This window comes from Pteropus medius, unplaced genomic scaffold (genome assembly GCF_902729225.1).
Source record: "Pteropus medius unplaced genomic scaffold, Ma_sr-lr_union100, whole genome shotgun sequence".
Lineage (NCBI taxonomy): Eukaryota > Metazoa > Chordata > Mammalia > Chiroptera > Pteropodidae > Pteropus > Pteropus medius.
Window position 1 is genome coordinate 31,036,969 of NW_024355205.1, and position 18,994 is coordinate 31,055,962.

Here is an 18,994-nt window from a genome sequence, read left to right on the forward strand (position 1 = left end):
GAAGGTTTCAAAAGCCCAGCTCCCAAGTATACCTTGTTTCCCTCCCAGTTATCATCAGATTATCTTGCTCTCTTAAGTTTTAACTCCACTCAAAAATTTCCCCTTCTCTCTCTTTTGTGCCACATACAAATCACTACCTTTCAGAAACTTGGTATTTAACATTGCAGCTGCAGAGATCATGTTTTTCCCTTCTCCCATACACTGCTTCATCTGCCTCTAAAAGAGGCAAGAATTAGATCAGCAGGAATTAGGAAAAAACGTTTCACGGTCGAGGTGACTGCTAATTAAGTCCCATCTTGAAGATTATTCGTTTAATACAGCAACAAAGCAAACAAACAAAAAAGAGCATATCTTGGTTTTGGTCGAGACGGGTAAGACTGAGGAAAACAGAAGTATGTGAAAAGAATTGCCAAGTGACTGACAAATAGGCTTAAGTTATTTAAACCGGCGCCAAGCACAACTTAAACAGTATGTTTTGCATCATCTAAATTTCTAAATACCTGGAGTATATTTGTAAACATGGCAATCTAACATGTTATTGAACAGCACATTCATATTCAAATTAGCATAAATGAGGATTTAACAGCTGATTGCACAGCGTGAATGATAGTGACTAATTGTCAAGTCGGAAAGTTGAGAAGATAATAGTCCTAATGCGATCAGCACGCGGCCGCGGCGATATGACTTACAGTAGCAAATCGGAGAGTGTGACGCTCGCTGCCCGCGTCCCTGTGCATAAAAGAATGATTCTGGATGGGGGCAGTGTGGGCACAACGGGCAGTCAAGGGGAGAAGGAGGCCGAGAAGGAGGAGTCGGAGCTAGGTTTGAGGGGGCAGCGTGAAACCTTTCTTTCCCTCCATGAGGGCCTTCACCTCTTTTATACCAGTCATCAATGGGGCTCCCTGGCCATTCAGTGCTGTCCCTCTTATAGGGAGCAATTGTTCAGAGGTGTGGCTCATTTCAGGCATTAATCTCCACTGAATGGCGGCTGTGTTACTCATTTTGTCTTCGCCCTGAGCCTGCAGGCAGCTGGTCAGTGGAAAGTAACAATAACCACAGGAGGAGAATGGGGCAAATGCTTTGCTGCAGATGCTGTGTCCCCAACATTGACCTTGGTCATTTCCCTCCCAGGGTGGCTTGGTCCCTCGCAGCAAGAGCCTGGCTTTCCGAACGGTAGCCATTGTTGGCGAGGTGGCGGCTACCTGAGGGATTTGTCGCCTCTTTACAACATTTAGACCCAACAGGCAGTCACAGTGAGGGCTGGAAACTGAGGCCAATGTGGACGAGGCTGCTGGAGGCAAAACACGAAAACAAAACTCCTCGTTTTCAGGACATTTTCGGCCGTGATTAGTGGCTGCATTCTCGGCAGGTCTGGTGGATGATCCGAAGCCTGGGTGTTGGGCATTTTTCAGGGGAAGCGGACAGTCTGTCAGCCCAGCGCTTGCCTCCTGCATTCTCTGTCCTCCAGTCGCCAATCAGGACCACTGGGGACACTTTGCCTGAGGCACGTGCAGGCATTGTGGGAGGAAAAATGTACAGAGCCCTGCCTTCTGCCCATCTCTAGTGCCTTCTACACCTCCAGTCCCCCCAGGGGAAATATTTATCTTATTTGTTTCTATCTTCACTCCTATCTCCATCCTAATCCCATCTCCTTCTTCATTTAACGCCGCCCCTCCCCCCACATCCAGCTATCTCTATCGTTTCTGTCTATCCATCTCTGTCACATCTATTTATCCATTCCTATCTTCTCTATCTATCCTATCATCTCTGTCTCCATCATCTCTATCTCTACCACATCTATCATCTGTCTTTCTACCCACCCACCATCCATCTAGCCATCCACTCATCCGTCCATCTACCTATCACAGAAACACAGATTTGGTCAAGTACCACTTACTACTTCCCTGATTAAACAATTGAGGACTCCCCATTGAAAACAAAAAGCCCAAACTTTTGACTAGAACATTGAAATTCTTATATAACCCATCTCGTCTTAGGTTTTTTTTTTAGCCTCTTCTTTCTCTCCTTTCCTTTCCCTCATCCTTCCTCTCAGGTGATGGACATGGCGCTAGGCACAGGACATCCTACCTCTCCCTCACGCACTTCCCACCAACCACCCTTCATCATCCCACTCCCCAACCCTCCCCCATTCCCATCCCCCACAAGAGACTGGACTCAGCGTCACGCTGGACCTCTCGTCTTCCACTCCCATGTTCCCCAGCTCATTCCCTCTCTCAGTCTCTGTCTTTGAGGTTTCCGCTCTGGAGTGCTTATCCCTGTGAACCCACTTCCTGTGTCATGACTGGCTATTTCTTCAGAGCTCCCATTTGCCATGACCTAACATGGCTGCATCTCCCACGGGACCGAGAGCTCCTTTCTCCTTGGATCCCAATGCCTAGAAAGGTTTCCAGCTGAATAGTATGTGCATGTGGACATTTTCTGTGAAATAGGAATCGTTAAAAGCTGCAACAAAACCAATTCTATTTCTGTGAACCTAAAACTGCTCTTTCCCCCCCTCGGATTCTACGCATAAAAAGGAAACCGCTAAGCCTCTGTCCTATGACTATTGGTTCCTTGAATGGCTTAAACTTTCTTTTAAAAAGTAGCCTGGGGAATAATGATTCTCACTGAGGTAAAAACTAGTCGAACTTGATCCTAAATTCAAGTCAACGGGAGAGTCTCCTGCTGTCGTGATCACCTCCTTATTCTCTGAGTCCCTGGAGCAGCTCTAATTGTAATAGCCTGCTGAAATGTGAAAGGGTTAAAGGATAATTAAAAACTGAAACTGGACAAAGGAAGACTATACCTTAGGCCTAGTTTCTGGAACCCCTAACCGCATTCTGTTAATCATGAAACGTGTAACAATGAGCTCATACGCCAACTGCCAATTTTAGCCTGTGTAACCCTGCTTGCTTGCGTGGCATGAAAAATAATCAATTTTATATAAGCTGAAAATTACTGTTTGGCCATCGCCCATGGGAACACTGGCTATTGCCCATGGGAACGTAGGCAATCACCCATGGGAACATAACATTCTAACGACAAGCTTTCTGCTTCTGTACTCCCCGCTTGCACACCTGACCAGTGGGTTGACAGGTAGTGAATAGGAGAAAGATGGACCTTTGTGTTTAAGACAGAATGAGGAATGGGATTTGGGGCTTAAAAACCTTGTATCTTGGCATTTCGGGGCTGCTCCTTTGGAAGGACAGCCACCGGCTAATAAACTGCCTCTATCATCAAAGCACTCAGGTTGAGTCTGGTTATTCTGATCACAACATAATAAGTTGGCAGTTCTGCAAAGGAGACACTTGCTCCAATCAGCTTCCTTAACTTGAAAGCCCACATGGCTGTAATTTGATCGTGTCTGCACCCACCTTGGCCTCACTGCCTTCGATGGGTTTCTCTTCTGCTCCAGCTACGCCACGAGAGGCATATTGCTATGCCCTTCCTGGTAAGAACTAAAATGGCAAACATATTGGATGGATCCTTTTGTTTTGTTTTGCTTTTAAAGGACTGCGACTGGCTGAACCCTATGATAACCGTGATTATTAAATCTTAGTAGCTGCTGCTGTGGCTGCAAAGGGAAGCAAATGGGCTGGATAATCTTCATAGAAATTGACATCAGATTTGGGTTAAAATGTTGGGTGATTCTAGGTGATGTGTCAGTCAACAGTTCTTATTATTAATCCCAGAGGCCTAATATTTCTTTAAAAAAAAAAAAAGAAAACAAGGAAAACTGCAATTCTCAGCAGTTCTTCGTGCCCACCAAGGTAGAAACAAAGTCTATATTCATCCATGTAAACAAAATTGATGCTTCTGAAAGATCAAGGGCCAAGGCACAGGTACACACATACCTGCAACGCATCAGACATCTCGTGACTTAAGGATGAAGGCCACATGCTAAAGATGGTTGGTCGAGATGACAGCAGATTCTGCCTGCTTGATGATATTGTCGGTCTGCCTGCCTCTGGTCTTCTTGTTCCTTGAGATAAATTGATATTTTACTTTTTCAAGCCGTAGTCAATGTTTCTGTCACTCATTGCCAAACCCAGTTTTTTTTTTTAAAAAAGGTTCTTTCATAAATAGATAAATCAGGAGGTAGATAGTGCACAGTATTTATTTTTCTGAAGCATCAAAGATGGAAGATAGCTATCTTATTTGTAATTCTTCACTTCTCCCTGTGTCTCTGTCCTTTGCCGTGTCGCTTGGCCATTCTTCTCGCATGTGGCAGCACCAAATGTTTTTCCGACTCAGGGATGCAAGGCTTGGCCATAGCCTTGCTCTGGTCAGTAGAATGTTAGTGGACGTAAGTGTGCAGAGGCTTTAAATGTTGTCATGGGGTGGGGCTTGGTCCACCCTGAGAACGTGCCCCTGGGAGCCACCGTCCTGGAGTGATGAGAGTCAAAGGAAATATTGTGGCAGATCGAGTCCGACAAAACCTACAGGTTTTAAAAAAATTTATTTATTTAAATTAGTTTCAAGTATACAATATATTGGTTAGACATCTATATAGTTCATAAAACGATCCCCTCGATTGCTCCCTCCCTCCCCGACCCTCCACCTAGCCATCATATTAATGCTAACTGCATTCCCTCTGCCGTGCTCCTCATCCCTGTGACCAACTATCAACTATTAATTTGTACTTCCTTAACCCTTCACCCCATTCTCATTCTATTTGTGAGTCTTCAGTTTTGTAGCCTAATCTTTCAGTGACCAATATATCGTAAACATAAATATGCTTCTACAACTTGAGTTTTAAAGGTTGCATAGTTTTCCACAGCATGGAATGTCCTAATTCTTTTTGTCATTTCCATGTAGTTGGACAGTCAAGTGTTTCAGTGTTTTGCTAATAGAAACAAATATTCTGTGTAGGTCTCTATGCCTGTTCTCATGTTCCATAGAATAAATCTTTAAAGAATAAATTCCTGGAAGTGGAATTGCTAAGTCAGAGCATAAGCTTATTTTAAGGCTTTTGACACCAATTATCAAATGGCCCTTCAGAAAGGTTGGAACAATTCATATTTTTATCAGCAGGGAATGAAAGTACTCATTTCCTCAAATCTTTCCAAGATTAGATATTATTATGCTTATTATTTTTATGCCAAGTCCTGACAATTGGATGATAGTGGTTCTTTATTTTTTAGTGTTTCGTGTGTGTTTTTTCTTATTACAAAAGAAATGCAGGTTAACTATGGAAATATAGGTATGTGAAAAAAATACAAATCACCTATAAAGCCATTTCCAGCTAATTCTCCTTCTCTCCTGCTAGAGCAGTGGTTCTCAACTGGGAGTGATTTCGGCCCCCAGTGGACATTCAGCAGTGTCTAGAGACATTTTTGTTTGTCACATGTACACTACAGACTCATTAGGCTCAGCAATTGTGCCGAAGTTGGACAACCTTTTCTATCGTACTCAGATACCTGATTTTTAGGTCACATGGTTACCAACACTAGAGACTCTATTCCTAGCCTGCCTTGTAGTTTGATGTGACCATGTGGCTACCTTCTGACTAATGGGACATAAGCTGATGTGGTGTGGCAACTTCTGGGAGCGGTCCTCGAAAAGTCAATCATGCTCTTTTCCTTCTCTCATCTCCTTCCTTGTTCCTGGAACGTGATCGTATTGGCTGGAGTTCTGGCAGCCATCCTAGGACAATGAGATGGGTTTGGGGACATCCCAAGTGAAACAGCGAGGGAGAAAGAGTCCTTGATGCTGTGAAGCGCTACTCCACTCTAGACTGTCCAGCTCTAAATCCCTTTAATGTGCTACGGAAATGCCCCATCTTGTTTAATCTCCTGTTATCTCGTGCCATTTTCTGTTACTCACTGCTGAACTTAATTCAGATAAGTACAGTGTACTACTTGCACCGACTTTCCGCACTCTGGAATGTGTTAGTTACTGAGACCTGCCATGCCGTGATGGGTTGGGGCTACATTCTTACAGGGGTAAAACTCGGCAAGGAGCAGAGCAGGTCTGGGACGAGTGTGGGTGAGAGGAAAAGAGGTAAAGGTGGGAATGGACGAAGAACCAGAAGGGGCTGGACACTGCCCTCACCTTAGGGTCGGCCTGAAGGCCCACCAGTCTGCAAGGCCAGGCTTTTCACGTGTTTTACACAGCACCATGCCGTCTGCAAAGACATCCTCAGCATTCTTGCAGCTATGGTTGGATCTATCTACCTGACCGGGGCATGGCAGCCATGATTACCTCAGCCCTGTTACCAAATATTGAGGGTCATAGGAAATTTCTCTGTGGCTCTCGTTCATGGGTAATGGTCATGGAGGAAGAGAGCTAAGATGATCTGATAGACTGTGCCACGAGGTATAATCGATATTGAAAATCCATAATTAATTGCAAGTTCAAACACAAATGAAACCTTGTTTTAAGCCTCGGCAAACTGTGACGTAGGGAGAGCTTATCTTTACTGCCTTCTTGACCTTCAGCCGAAGCTCTGTCCCCGACTCCCTGAGGTTCCGAGGGCCCTCAGGTTAGCTCTCGGGTTTTTCATAGTCCTTGGGGACAACACACCCTGTAATGTGTCTTTTGCTCGCACCAACACCCTCTGGATCTCCCAAGCCTTCCCTCTCGGACGTATTTTCCATCCCTTTAAAATGCTGCTCTTTGCTAAGTGATAATAGCTACGGCACAAATAATTTCTGCTTGGTCGAAGTGTTGGTGGAGTAGTTCTCTAGGGCTGACGTAACAAAATACCACATATTGAGTGATTTAAACAACAGAAATTTATGGTCTCACAGTTCCAGAGACTGGAAGTCCAAGACCAAGGTGTCATCAGAGTTGGTTCCTGCCGAGGGCTGTGAGGACGAGACCTACTCCAGGCCCCTCTCCTGGAGGTTTGCTGGCCAACTTTGGTGTTTCTGGGCTCGCGGACCCAGCACTTCAGTCCTCCTTCGCCTGGTGCTCTCCCTGTGTCCCTTCACATTGTCTTCCCTCTGCATGTGTCTGTCTCTATGTTCAAATTCCCCTTTGTATAAGGACATCAGTCATATTGGATTAGGGCCCACCCCTGATGACCTCATTTTAACTTGATTAGCTCTGTAAAGATCTTGCTTCTTAATAAGGTCTCACTATGAGGTACTGGGGCCTAGGCCTTCAACATATTTAGTGGGGGCGGGGTATACAATTTAACCAATCGTAGTTGATCAGCCAAGTGACACAGTTTCATTTTAACAGAGTCTTCTGGATAGTCACTGTGGCTCCAGCTGGAGAATCTGAGGTATATAAATGTAGGGTAAGTTCAGTCTCCCCTCTCTCCCTTTCCCTTCCCCCAGGCAAAGCTGCATGGCCCTCAGTCACTTCTCAAGAGAGCCGTTTTCTCTGTGTATCTCAGGACAAGCTCGGACCTCAAAGTTCCATTGAAATTCAAGATTCACTCTCCCCTGTCTCGACACAAACCTCGTAGAAATGGTGCTGAATGATTATTTTTAAAGAACTATAGGCTCAAAGCAGGTTGAGTCTGTCTGTCTGTGAGAAGACTATGGATCTCAAACCAACGGATAGTGACCACTTTTTTCAACCAGAAAAGAAGCTGGTGATAAATACTAACAACATAGAAAATGTTCCAGAAATCAGGCCAGCAAAACTTAAGCAGGAGTGTCATGTACAGCTTCTTAGAAATGCTTTTTCTTGTTGTTAATCCCAGTTTTAATTTCTAGCCTTATTAAAGACTTAAGGCTTTATCTCCATTTCTTCCCCCTGGAAAACCAGATGCATGTAATGATCTTTATTTCTGTAATTTTCCCAGTGGTCATAGTGACTGTGCTGTTTAATCTTTTTTATTTCCATGTGGATTAATGAGCACTGGGTGGCTCCGTCTTTGTCTCCCTGGTGAGTCCCCGAGACAAGCATCTGTGGGATTCATCGTCATTCCTCAGAGCTAGATTTTCACCATGTAGACAAATGCCACAGTGGAGGGGAGAAAATGTTGGGCACCAGTTTTGCTGAAATGGCTTGGAACGGAATCCAGTGTCGCCACTTTAATGTGTCCCCATGATTGCATTTATGTTTCACCCGTGGAACTTGTCTGGAAGTCTATTACAAATACGAGCCCCACAAATAACACAAAATAATAGAAAAAGAGCAATGATCTAACAGTAGAGTCTCAGAGCCAAAAAAAAAATGGCCTTGGACGTGACTTAACCTAGCCTGTCAGCCTTAAACAAAACAGAGCAGACGAGAACGAAACCCCAGAGAGGTCATATGATTTTCTAAAGAACACACAATGAGTTCATGGAAGAGAAGATCCAGTCTTAATCTAGTGCCCCATTGGCTGTAACTTAATGATCTATTTGTGACCGAGGGTGAGTATTTGTTTTTCATCTGCTTTGAGAACATGTGCAAAGTTGGGAGATTCAAATTTCAGATATTCGCCATGGGCATGTTCTTATGGAGAGAAGCAACCTTGATGAATAATACCTTTTTGGGGGGTGGGGTGGGGTATGTAACATCTATGTTATTTTTCTTCTTCATTAAAGTAATCCATTTGAGGACATTCCAAAGAATATAAATGTGACCTATTTTTTAGAGTGGACTTTGAGCATTTGAACAGGGAGGTAGAAAAAGAATTACTTATAAATTACTTATAAATTAGTAAGGGGAAGGGTATGTGCATGTTTTTTGGAATTAAAAGAAATAAGAATGTTTTCAGAGCTTTGTTCTGGTTATTTATGATGCATTGGCCACAATTAAAAGTATTCAAGATTGGGATGATTCCCCTCCCCTTCCTGCTCCCCTGAGCTGGTGAGGGTTGGGGGTGTTGTCATGGCCTGATGGGTACTACGGAGTGTCTAGGAGAACGCTGGCTTTCACCTGTAAATGGAGCTGATGATATCCATAGGGAATTTCTTTAAAGATAAAAATGATGGTGGATAAGGAAGTTGGAATTTTATAAACAGGAAGAGTGTGATATCGGAAATGCAAATTAGGAATAGGATTACAAACGGAAGATTTTACAAACGGGAAAGCGTTTGCTTCAAGGAGACCTTAGAGGCCAGGTCTTCGTTGTTGGTTTGTCTTTCTTGAGTCAGAGAGAGAAGGCTGAATGCTAGGGTTAAAAGGAGGGGCGGAAATGGGAGGGAGGGACCTGGCGTGAAGGCTGGAGCAGCTGCGGCCGAAGGCATATAACATTTTGGCCTCCCCAGTCTTCATTCTGAGTGCTCAGTTTCATGTGACTGGAGCCTGGTGGGCAAGAACATGAGGTTCATCATCAGGTAAACCTGGTTCAAATCATTTCCCACTCTTTATTACATGTGTGGCTTGGGACAAGTCACTTAATTTCTCAAAGCTTCAGTTTCCTTGACTGTAAAACGAGGCTAATCAAACATGCCTTATTGAGTTGTAAGATTTCATGAGATAATGAATGTGAAGCATTTCTTTCTGTGCCTGGCACATAGTAATTGACCGATTACTATGGCAATTATTACTAATAAAAACAAATGTTTTTTAAAATTGCTTTAAAGTGAATAGAATAATTATACAGCATTTCTTTATTTCAAAGGTTGTCGTAACAGATGTTATTTGTTGGCTACTTGCCCTGCCTACTGAATCAAAGGCCTCTCCCCGCTCCCTGTAGCAAATAAAATCAGGCTTTCTCCTCAAAGTTGCTACAGAGACCTGGAGATCTGGCCTTTTGTTATCCCTGCCTTCCCAAGGAATTCCATCCCAGGCTGCTTCCTCTCTAAATGGCACATCCACACACAGCAGTCCACTTCTTGGAACTATCTGGAAGCTTAGCATCATACTTTTCCATGGACAGAGCACACTGTTGTGATTTCTTAAATGAAGTATCATATCATAACTCAAAGAAAACAAGACAACAGACAATAGCTAGAAGAAGGGCAGCAATGGTCTCACTCTCTTCTGTGTAGGTCGGTGACTGCAGTATGACATCCAGCTCCAAGGCATGAACGGGAAGGGGGCACAAAAGAAATGGGATGTGTTCAAAGGTGAGGAGCTGGGATGTTTAAGGGGAAGCAAAACTCGTGTCACAAGAGCCGGCGGAAAGATCCGGGGTGAAAAACGTAGAGAACAAAAGACAAAAGAACACGCGACTGTATCTCCTAACATTTGAAAGCCTGTCATGGGGAAGGTAGATTTGCTATGGACAAATAGAGCCACTACGTTCTGAAGAGAGAGATTTGAAGCTTGTTATAAAGAAGAATTGTCCAAAGATGAAATCAGTTGCTTCAGAAGTGTATTAGTAAGGGTTCTCCAGAGAAACAGAACCATTATCTCTATATCTATCTGTCATCTATCTATCTATCTATCTATCTATCTATCTATCTATCTATCTATCTATCTCATCTATTTATCTACCTATATCTAATGAGATTTATTAAATGGAATTGGCTTATGTGATTACGAAAGCCAAGAAGTCCCACAATCTGCCCTTGGCAAGCTGGAGACCCAGGAGAGCTGGTGGTGTAAATTCCAGTTGATGCTGAAGGCCCGAGGATCAAGAGGGCTGATAACATAAGTTCTAGTCCATGGGCAGAAGACCTATGCCTCAGTTCAAGTAGACAGGCAGAGAGAGAATTCAACCTTCCCTGGCCTTTTTGTTCTCAAAGAGCAGGACGAGGCCACCCACATGGAGGAGGGCCATCTGCTTTACTCAGTCCACCAATTTGAATGCTAATCTCTTCTGGAAACACCTTCACAAACACACCCAGAAATAATATTTAACCAGATATCTGGGCATCTCATGGCTCAATCAAATCAATACGTAAAATTAACCGTCATGAGAAGGATGTGGAGTGAGTTCCCTGTTTCTGGAAGTATGTAAGTCTTGACTACATAGTTTCCTAACTGGGCTCAGAGGGAAGAGAAGAGGCATTAGATTGGTGGTCTAGAGGGCCCGCGAGGCCCTTCATGTTTTGTGTGGATAATCGCCTCTGTCCTGCCTCTTGTCTAACCTATCGCCATATTTCCCCCTCTGTATGGAAGCTCAGTCTTCTCTATATGAGTTTTCTAGGGTTGCCATAACAAAGGACTACAAACGTTGTGGCTGAAAACAGGAGAAATTGATTCTCCTACAGATCTGGAGACCAGGAGTCTGAAATTGGTCGTTGGCAGGGCCATGCCAACTCCAGAGGCTGTGAAGAGAATCCTTTCTTGCCTCTTCCAGCTTCTGGTGGCCCCCAACAATCCTTGGCTTATGGCAACATAATTCCAATCTCTGCCTCCATTTTCACAGGACCTTCTTCTCTGTGTCTTCTCCTTTTAGGTCCCCTCTAAATCTGATATGACACTGTCTTGGGATCCTTAACTAATTACTTGTGCAGTGACTCTATTTCCAAACTAGGTCACATTCTGAGGTTCTGGATGGACATGGATTTTGAAGGGCCCCTGCTCAACCATCCACCCTCCATTTTTCATTATTTCCTTTGTTCATTAGTTAGAACTTTTCTTAATTATTGGGAATTTCCTCTAAAGAGAATTAATTTCTTAATTTGTTTTATACATACAAATAACTGAGGAGTCCTTATGTATATAAAGGCTTATTAAAAGATAAACCGAGGCATGTTAAAAATGTTAAGTTTATTTGAGCTCAACTCAACTAGAATTGGGCAACACCAAATCAGAGGTGGTTAGGGCTCCCCTCACCAACAGGAGCCAGGGGAAAGACTTTTATAGAGAAGAGGCAGAAGCAAAGCAAGGAAATCATCTGATTGGCTACAGTGCGAGCAGTCGCCTTACTTGGGAAAGCCTAGTTAGCTGCTTGTGATCGGTTTTCTTCAGATTTTGATTTCTTAACCTTGAGGCATCTCAGACTTAGGTTTGGGTTTGCTTACGCGAGCTACTAAGGCATGAAAACCTCCTCAGTCTAATGGCCTCCTTGTTTAATTAATTTAACAGGCTGAAGTTGGTTTCTTTGAGTTCTCTTTTTCTTTCTTTTTTTCCATAAGAATAATGATTGCAGTTAAAACCTCTCTGCAGGAGTCTCTGCAGCAATGAGTAATGTTTTTAAAAGTTGATTTAGTTTTGTAGCTTTTTAAAAGATCCTTTATTGTTTCTGGCTTTGGGATAAGCCTTTTTTTTTTTTTTCTGCAAAAAGCCAAAAAAGTAAGTATTTTATGCTTTTTAGGCTCTGTCTCAACTACTCCATTCTGCCACCATAGCACAAAAACAACCACAGAAATTCATAAACAAACAAGTGTGTTGTGTTCCAATAAAACTTTACTTGAATTTCGTACAGTTTTCACGTTGCAAAATATTTTATTCTTTTGATTTTTTTCAATCGCTTAAAAAAAAACATAAGTTCTCAGCTGGTAGGCCGTACAAAAATAGACAGTAAACCATGGGAGAACTCAGATTCTAAGGAACTGTTGCCCAGCCAGAGGCAGGCAGGAAAAACAGAGCGTGGCTTCAGGGACGACTGCCTCCAGAGACCCCGCAAGTCCCGGAATTTCTCTCTGCCTGTTGTCTCCACTTCTTTCTTCCCTCTAACTGTAAGCTGTAGTCTTCCTCGTGTAGGAGATGCTCTCACTGATGGTTTCTGAGCCTCACGTCTCTTAGCTGTGGCCATGGAGACTTACTGAGATGATTCTAAATCCTGGACCTACACTTTTTGGGGCAGAAAGGCCCTGGTCCACTTGGGTCAAGAACCAACACAGGAATAGACACTTAGGTCAGTGGGTGGGGGGCGGAAAGAACATGGCGAACAGCATGGGGACCCCAAAGGTGTGAAGGGCAGGTCTCAGATAAGTAGGAGTCTGAGGTGGACCAAGCAATGATTGTCTACCTCAATGGCTCATAAAACAGGGTGTGTGTGTGTGAGTGAGCGCATGTGAGTGAGTGCGTGTAAGTGAGTGTGTGTACGTGTGTGGCAGTGGAGACAAAACATCCATACATTATTATAGATTCCCAGAATGTGTTCTAGTAGGGTCTTTAGAATATGTGCTGTCTCAATAATTGCATATATCACCTTTCAAGTCCATAAGACTGATCAACAACACTACCAAAAAAATAGCCAGTTGAGGCCTGCTGGGGAGATATGCTAACACTAAGTCTTGTTCATTTGCAAATTTTAAACATTGCTCCTCATTTTGACCCAGGGTGTGATAAGCATCTTTCTTAGAAAGACTCTTTCCATCTCTGTACCCAATGTTTGCTCCCACTTCAGAGAGAAAATGTTAACGACTTCTGCTCTCCTCACAGGGAGGTTGGTGCTCTTTTTGCAGAAGTTTTAAACTAATGGCTTCTCAGCAGGATCAGAGCAGACAGGTCACCACAAACACCCAAAGGTCTCGCTCACAGATATAGCCAAAAGGATGACAACACAGGGGAGGATGCGTTGGGGGCAGGTGGCCAGCCGGCCGTGTCCTATTTTCAGCCTGTTTACTTGTCAGTCACTGGAAAAGCATAGGACCTCACGGTCTGATCAGAGGAACAAACCCAAGGCAGCAAACACCGCAACGAGAAGGCCAGCGGCGGGCCGTGAGGCAGTCTGTGTCAATCAGACTTTCCACATCTGCGCTTTTCCTCAGCCTCCTTAACAGTAGAAGTGGCGTGCGGGGCTGCCTGTTTCTTCGGCTGAACAGCATGTGGGAAACAAGAACATCGGGCCCTCGCAGGCCCATCACGCTGTGGTCCGTCTCGGCAAAAATTATCCGCAGCCACTTGGGACGGGGCGTTGTGGTAAAGGGGAAAAACTAGAATACTACCCAGACCAATCCATTCCCAAGCGATTAGGTGCTAGAGGAAGAGAGTCGAGACCCAAGCAAGGAGGGAACAAACTGCCTTTAAGCCGATGCAATGTCAAGGCCAATGCAACGTTTGTCTGTCCGCTGTCAAGTAAGTAAACTCATTGCCCTTTTGGTATCTCCTCCTGATTTTAGTATCCTCATTTATTCACCAAACATTAATCGAGGACCTATTATCTATCCAAGACACTGTTTTGGGGCTGAGATAGATAGAAAGAATAAAATAATTAAAGGGGAGCTTATGGTCTAGGGGAATAATCACATACGTGAACCAACAATTAGGATACGGTGTAATAAGGACTAACAGAGGGGAAACCAATCGGGGTGGGCTTCAGAGAGAAGGTGGCATTTGATAGAGGTCTTGAGGGATAAATGAACTTTGCCAAATGCAGAAAAAGAAAGGCTGTTTTAGGCAGAGGGAGTAGCAAAAGGTGAGCAAAAAGGTGAGTTTCAGTGAATTGAGATTTGGTGAGTAATTCAGCGGGATGAGACCTGGGGGTACGTGAGAGGTAGTGACAGAGGTAGGTTTGGATGGTTGGACTGGAGTCAAGATGTACAAGGTCATTGGCAGGAATAGGTACTGAGTTAATATTTGCTCCAAGGTGAGAGAAAGAAGAACAGCAAGCATATAAAGTAAAAGTGATAACACAGTAAAAGTAAGAGCTATTTACTGATGATCCACCCATTGTGTTATAGATTTATAAGATATCAGGGGAGAAATAAGGATTACACAAATGCAACTACTTATTACATTATACTACATCACATCTGTCTATCATCTATCATCTATCAATTATCTATTATCTATCCATCTATCATCAATCATTTATCTATCTATCTGCTTATGGAAGAGACAATAAAAGGCTAAAAGACAGTAAAAGAGGACTTTGGATTTCTCTGAGCTTGAGTCCTTCTGTGATGAGGTGACAGTGAATAAGAGGACGTCAGACCATCTGCCCTTCCTGTCCCAGCATCTGTTCTGGGGAGTGGTCAGTCGGAAGACGGGACCAGGCCCCTGTGCGATGCCGAGGGCAGCATCTAGCAGGAAGTTTCCCTCGCAGGGGTCCAGATGAGAGGCCCATTCAGGGATGCCTTCCTGCAGGGTAAGGGCACAACCTCAGACAGAGTTCACTGAGCTGTCCAGGTCTGAGCTTTGACCATGGGGCACAGAAGGCATCGAGTTACCTGGCAAAACATAGTTCCTTGTACAGAACAAAGACTGAGTTAAGAGTACATACGTTAACACGAAGATCCTTAAAGATTTTCGGAGCAGTAGGCATCTATATGGATTTTCTGAGATGATCTTCTCACCTGTTCTAAGGGTCAGGTCACTGCCCAGGGCACCGTCATCTGGCAGGTCAGTAAGAGGGAGCTGCTTTTGACAACACAACGAAAATGTTACAGAAACTTTATGTCTGGATAACTGGAGAGACCATGCAAGGACTCAGCACTAAGGAGGAGGTATCCACTCACTTGCTTTATGTAGGAGGCGGCTAGCTCACACGAGAGTAAAGCACAGACATGCCTCATCCCACTCAATAAACGCTCCTGTCCGCTGTCAAGAAAGCAAACTCAACATGAACTTACTCCACTGCGCTCACATTGTTTTGGAGCTCCCCAAACTGCTTTCAGAGCTTGTTTATGAGCCATAAAAGAAAATGTGTCTTATTATAGTCATGTCTCATTTTGGACCCCAAATAAAATATAGCTCAGTAATCCCTGCCTCATTCCCTAGACCAGACTCCACCACATATACTAATAGCTAATTTTCGTTAAGCTGTCACGTGTGCCAGGCACTGTGCTAAGAACTTCACGTCATTTAACACTCTCAAGAACACTAAGAAGTATAAATAATTCTTATTTCCATTAATAGATGAGGAAAATGAAGCAGCTTTGCAACCGCTGATCATAATCAAAAGAATGTGCTCTGGCTTGAAGAGAATTCAGAAATAGGAGCCCCACACTGCATTAAGTCGGTTTAATGGCAGCTTGTTGAAATAAACATATGAAAAGCCTCCCAAGTTTACCACTTTGAAAGCACTACCACACATTCTGAACTTTGATGTGCATGTGGCAGGTGCACATACATGGATTAAATGCACTGAGCCTGCATCTATAACGGTGGAAGTCTGTGATGAAAGAGAGGCCGATGTCGGCATGAAACGCATGCCTCATCGTTTGTCTAAAAAATCATTCAACTTTGATAGGCACTTGAGCTCTCCATGTTGCAATGTTTTCCGCCCTTAAGTGAGAAGATCAGCATCCACAATCCCGGGAACAAGCAACAGAAATTTGCCAGGAGAATAGAAGTTGAGTCAGAAGGAAGCGGATCAGAGTTATGGCCTTGCATTTACTAGCTGCGTTTATGGATGTTTGTCACGTCTTCTAGCTTCCGAGCAACTTTCGAATACTTCCCTTGTTATGACTTGCGAATTTCTTTCTTCGAAAGGTAGAAGGCAGATACTCACCTTCCCAGCCTTCTCGTAGGCAAGGGCACAGCTACGTGTCTTTGGCTGGGCTGGCAGGTGTACCTGTGGGAGACTCCAGTTTGCAGGAAAGTAACACAAGGAAACAGACACCACAGAGAACACTTTTTGCGGCAACGGCCATGGTGAAGGCATCTGGCTTTGGGGGCCATCAGGGATAGAGAGACTGAGGCCAGTGTCCACTATGGAGAGCACCATGTCTGTGCCCAGGGGGCCAGTGGTTGGAATCTTTGTTCTGCGGTGTGGTCGGGTTTCTTGGCTCCAAGGCTGATCATCCGCCCCCCTACCCCCAAAGACCATGAACTCCCTAAGAAACGCTTTGGTGGGCTGCTTTTCTCCTTAAGCAAGCTGGAGTAGGTTCGTCTGTTTGCTGCTAAGGACCTCACCTGCAACCCTGAGATCCTCCCTCCCTGCCCAGGCTGATTTCTTCATGTGCAAAATGGAGGTTCAAGTAGCTCACCTCGCAGTATTTTCACAAGGCTTTTATGAAATTCCTTACGGAAAGATCGCCGAAAATTCTAAGTAATTGTAGAAGGATCAGTAGTTATCTGAGTTTAAGATGAAGCAATATGATGCGGACACTGTGGAAAAGTTTGGTAGTTCTTCAAAAATGAAGCATGGGATTACCATATGATTCAATAATTCTACTTCAAAAGAATTGAAAGCAGGGATTCTAACTCCAAGGTTGATAGCAGCACTATTCACAACAGTGAAAAGGTATCTGGGGACAACCCAAGTGTCCATTGACAGATGAGTGGATAAACCAACTGTGGTGTATCCATACAATGGACTATTTCTCAGCCTTCGTAAGGAATGAAATTCTGATACTTGCTACAACATGGATGAGCCTTGAAAACATGCTAAGTGAAAGGAGCCAGACGCAAAAGGACAAATACTGCATCATGCCACTTACGCGAGGCGCCTAGAATAGGCAAATTGGTAGAGATGGAAAGTAGATCAGTGGTTACCAGGGGCCGGGGAGAGGGGAATGAGAAGTTAAACAAAACAAGGACAGTTTCGGTTCGGGGTGAAGAAAAACTTCCAGAGCTGGATGATGGCTGTACAACAATGTGAATGTACTTAATGCCACTGGATTGTACACTTAAAAATGATGAAAATGGTAAATTTTTTGTTATGTGTATTTCATCACAGCAAAAATAATCCAGAAGGAGAAGCGGGGTATGGGGAGAGGAAAAGAAATATGCCAGTGACACAACTGTTTTTCATTTAGTAGATTGAAAAAAATTTAAAAACCCTATAAATTTAGAAGCACATCTGCTAAGCAGGCTGGGAGGAAACAAGGCACTAATTTAAGGCTGATGGGAGTGTAAATGGGCACAGTCCCTACAGAGGACAGTTGGGGAACAACTATTAGGAAAGCAAATGTAGGTCTACAGCCATGCTACCCTGAAAGTGCCCGATCCCGTCTGATCTCGGAAGCTAAGCAGGGTCGGGCCTGGTTAGTACTTGGATGGGTGACCACCTAGGAAGACCAGGTGCTGTAGGCGTAAAAAATAAAAAAATAAGGGGTTGTAAGCTGACAAGGTCCTTGCAATCTGTGAGGTCAACCACGGGTTGCCTCACCTAAGAAAAAAAAAAAGTAAGAAAATGTATGTATCTGTTGGCCCAGCAGCTTTTGTAACTTACAGCCTAACTAATAATTTGTTACCACCCTTACCTGCTCTCATTTGGTCTCTCCATCCTCGATGCTCCCTCTGGATTTTAGCGGGAAAAGATCTCAAAGAGTGGGAACGAGTGTGTGTGTGAACCTTCCCGTTTCTTCTTCCTTACAGCTGAAAGTTAGAGAGGAGATTGTGTTTGTTCAGAAAAGTTTTCACCAATCCTTTGTCATGAAGATTTCTGGTAAAGGGGACAGGGAACCTTGTTAAGGTGACTTTTTTATGCACCAATTAAATGTCCTGATTCAAGGATGATGGGGCCTGAAGAGACCAGGCAACAGCCCTGGGCGTTCCAATCTGAGCAGCACATCAGCGCTTCACAGCTCCTTTGCTGTGGATATAAATGACCCATCTTCTTTCCCTAAGGAAATGTGAAAATGTCACTGGTTGTTGCTTCTATGTCCTGTAAGTTTACGTCTCTATTTTATGTTCTGAAGGGGAAAAAGCTCACAGTCAGAGAGAAAAATAATTTTTCCTGCTGCTAATAAGCTATGTATGCCCAAAAGGTTATTTTCTGAATGTTTTTTCAAAAATCCTGTGATTCAAAGTAAGGGATTTGGTAAACTATAATGGATAACTGTGAGAAATGAGAAATTAAATGGGGTCTGGAATCTTTTATATATTTCAAGTTTAAAATCGGTTTGGTCTCTGCATCATTAAAACTCAACTTTCACCAGCTACAAATTTCCATCTTTGTTCCAAAGGCTATTGTTGTTTGAACAGAGAGGAAAGGAAGCTTTCAGAGGCCATTTGCACAGTGCAAATGAGAGCAAAAATCAACAGGGCCACAGGTGTTAATGAGAGAATGGCTGATGGTGGACTCGGACACAGGAACTTTATCTTAAATTTTAAAAGTTTTCCAGTCGGTCATGGGTGGTCACAGTAAAATGAATTACTTTTAGAAAATAAATATTGAGTGATTCGAGACGTTTTAAATAATTATAATCACACTACAGATCTTGCGTTTTGACTTAAACTTCGCATTTAAGTAACCAACCTGTACTTAGAATTTCTAGATCTTAATATATGTACATAGATTTTGCAAAATGATATAGACACATATATAGCATTTAGACCAATGCATATGAAAATACATTTCTTTCAAGAGATAAGC

At 43.5% G+C, this 18,994-nt stretch overlaps 1 non-coding gene across 1 annotated transcript; it reads left to right on the forward strand.

The window, feature by feature from the left end:
• Positions 1-17,590: 17,590 nt before the first annotated feature.
• On the forward strand, positions 17,591-17,709 carry LOC120598940 (5S ribosomal RNA). Its single transcript, XR_005651788.1, has one exon. It is a non-coding gene; the product is annotated as a 5S ribosomal RNA (ribosomal RNA).
• The last annotated feature ends 1,285 nt before the right edge of the window (positions 17,710-18,994 follow it).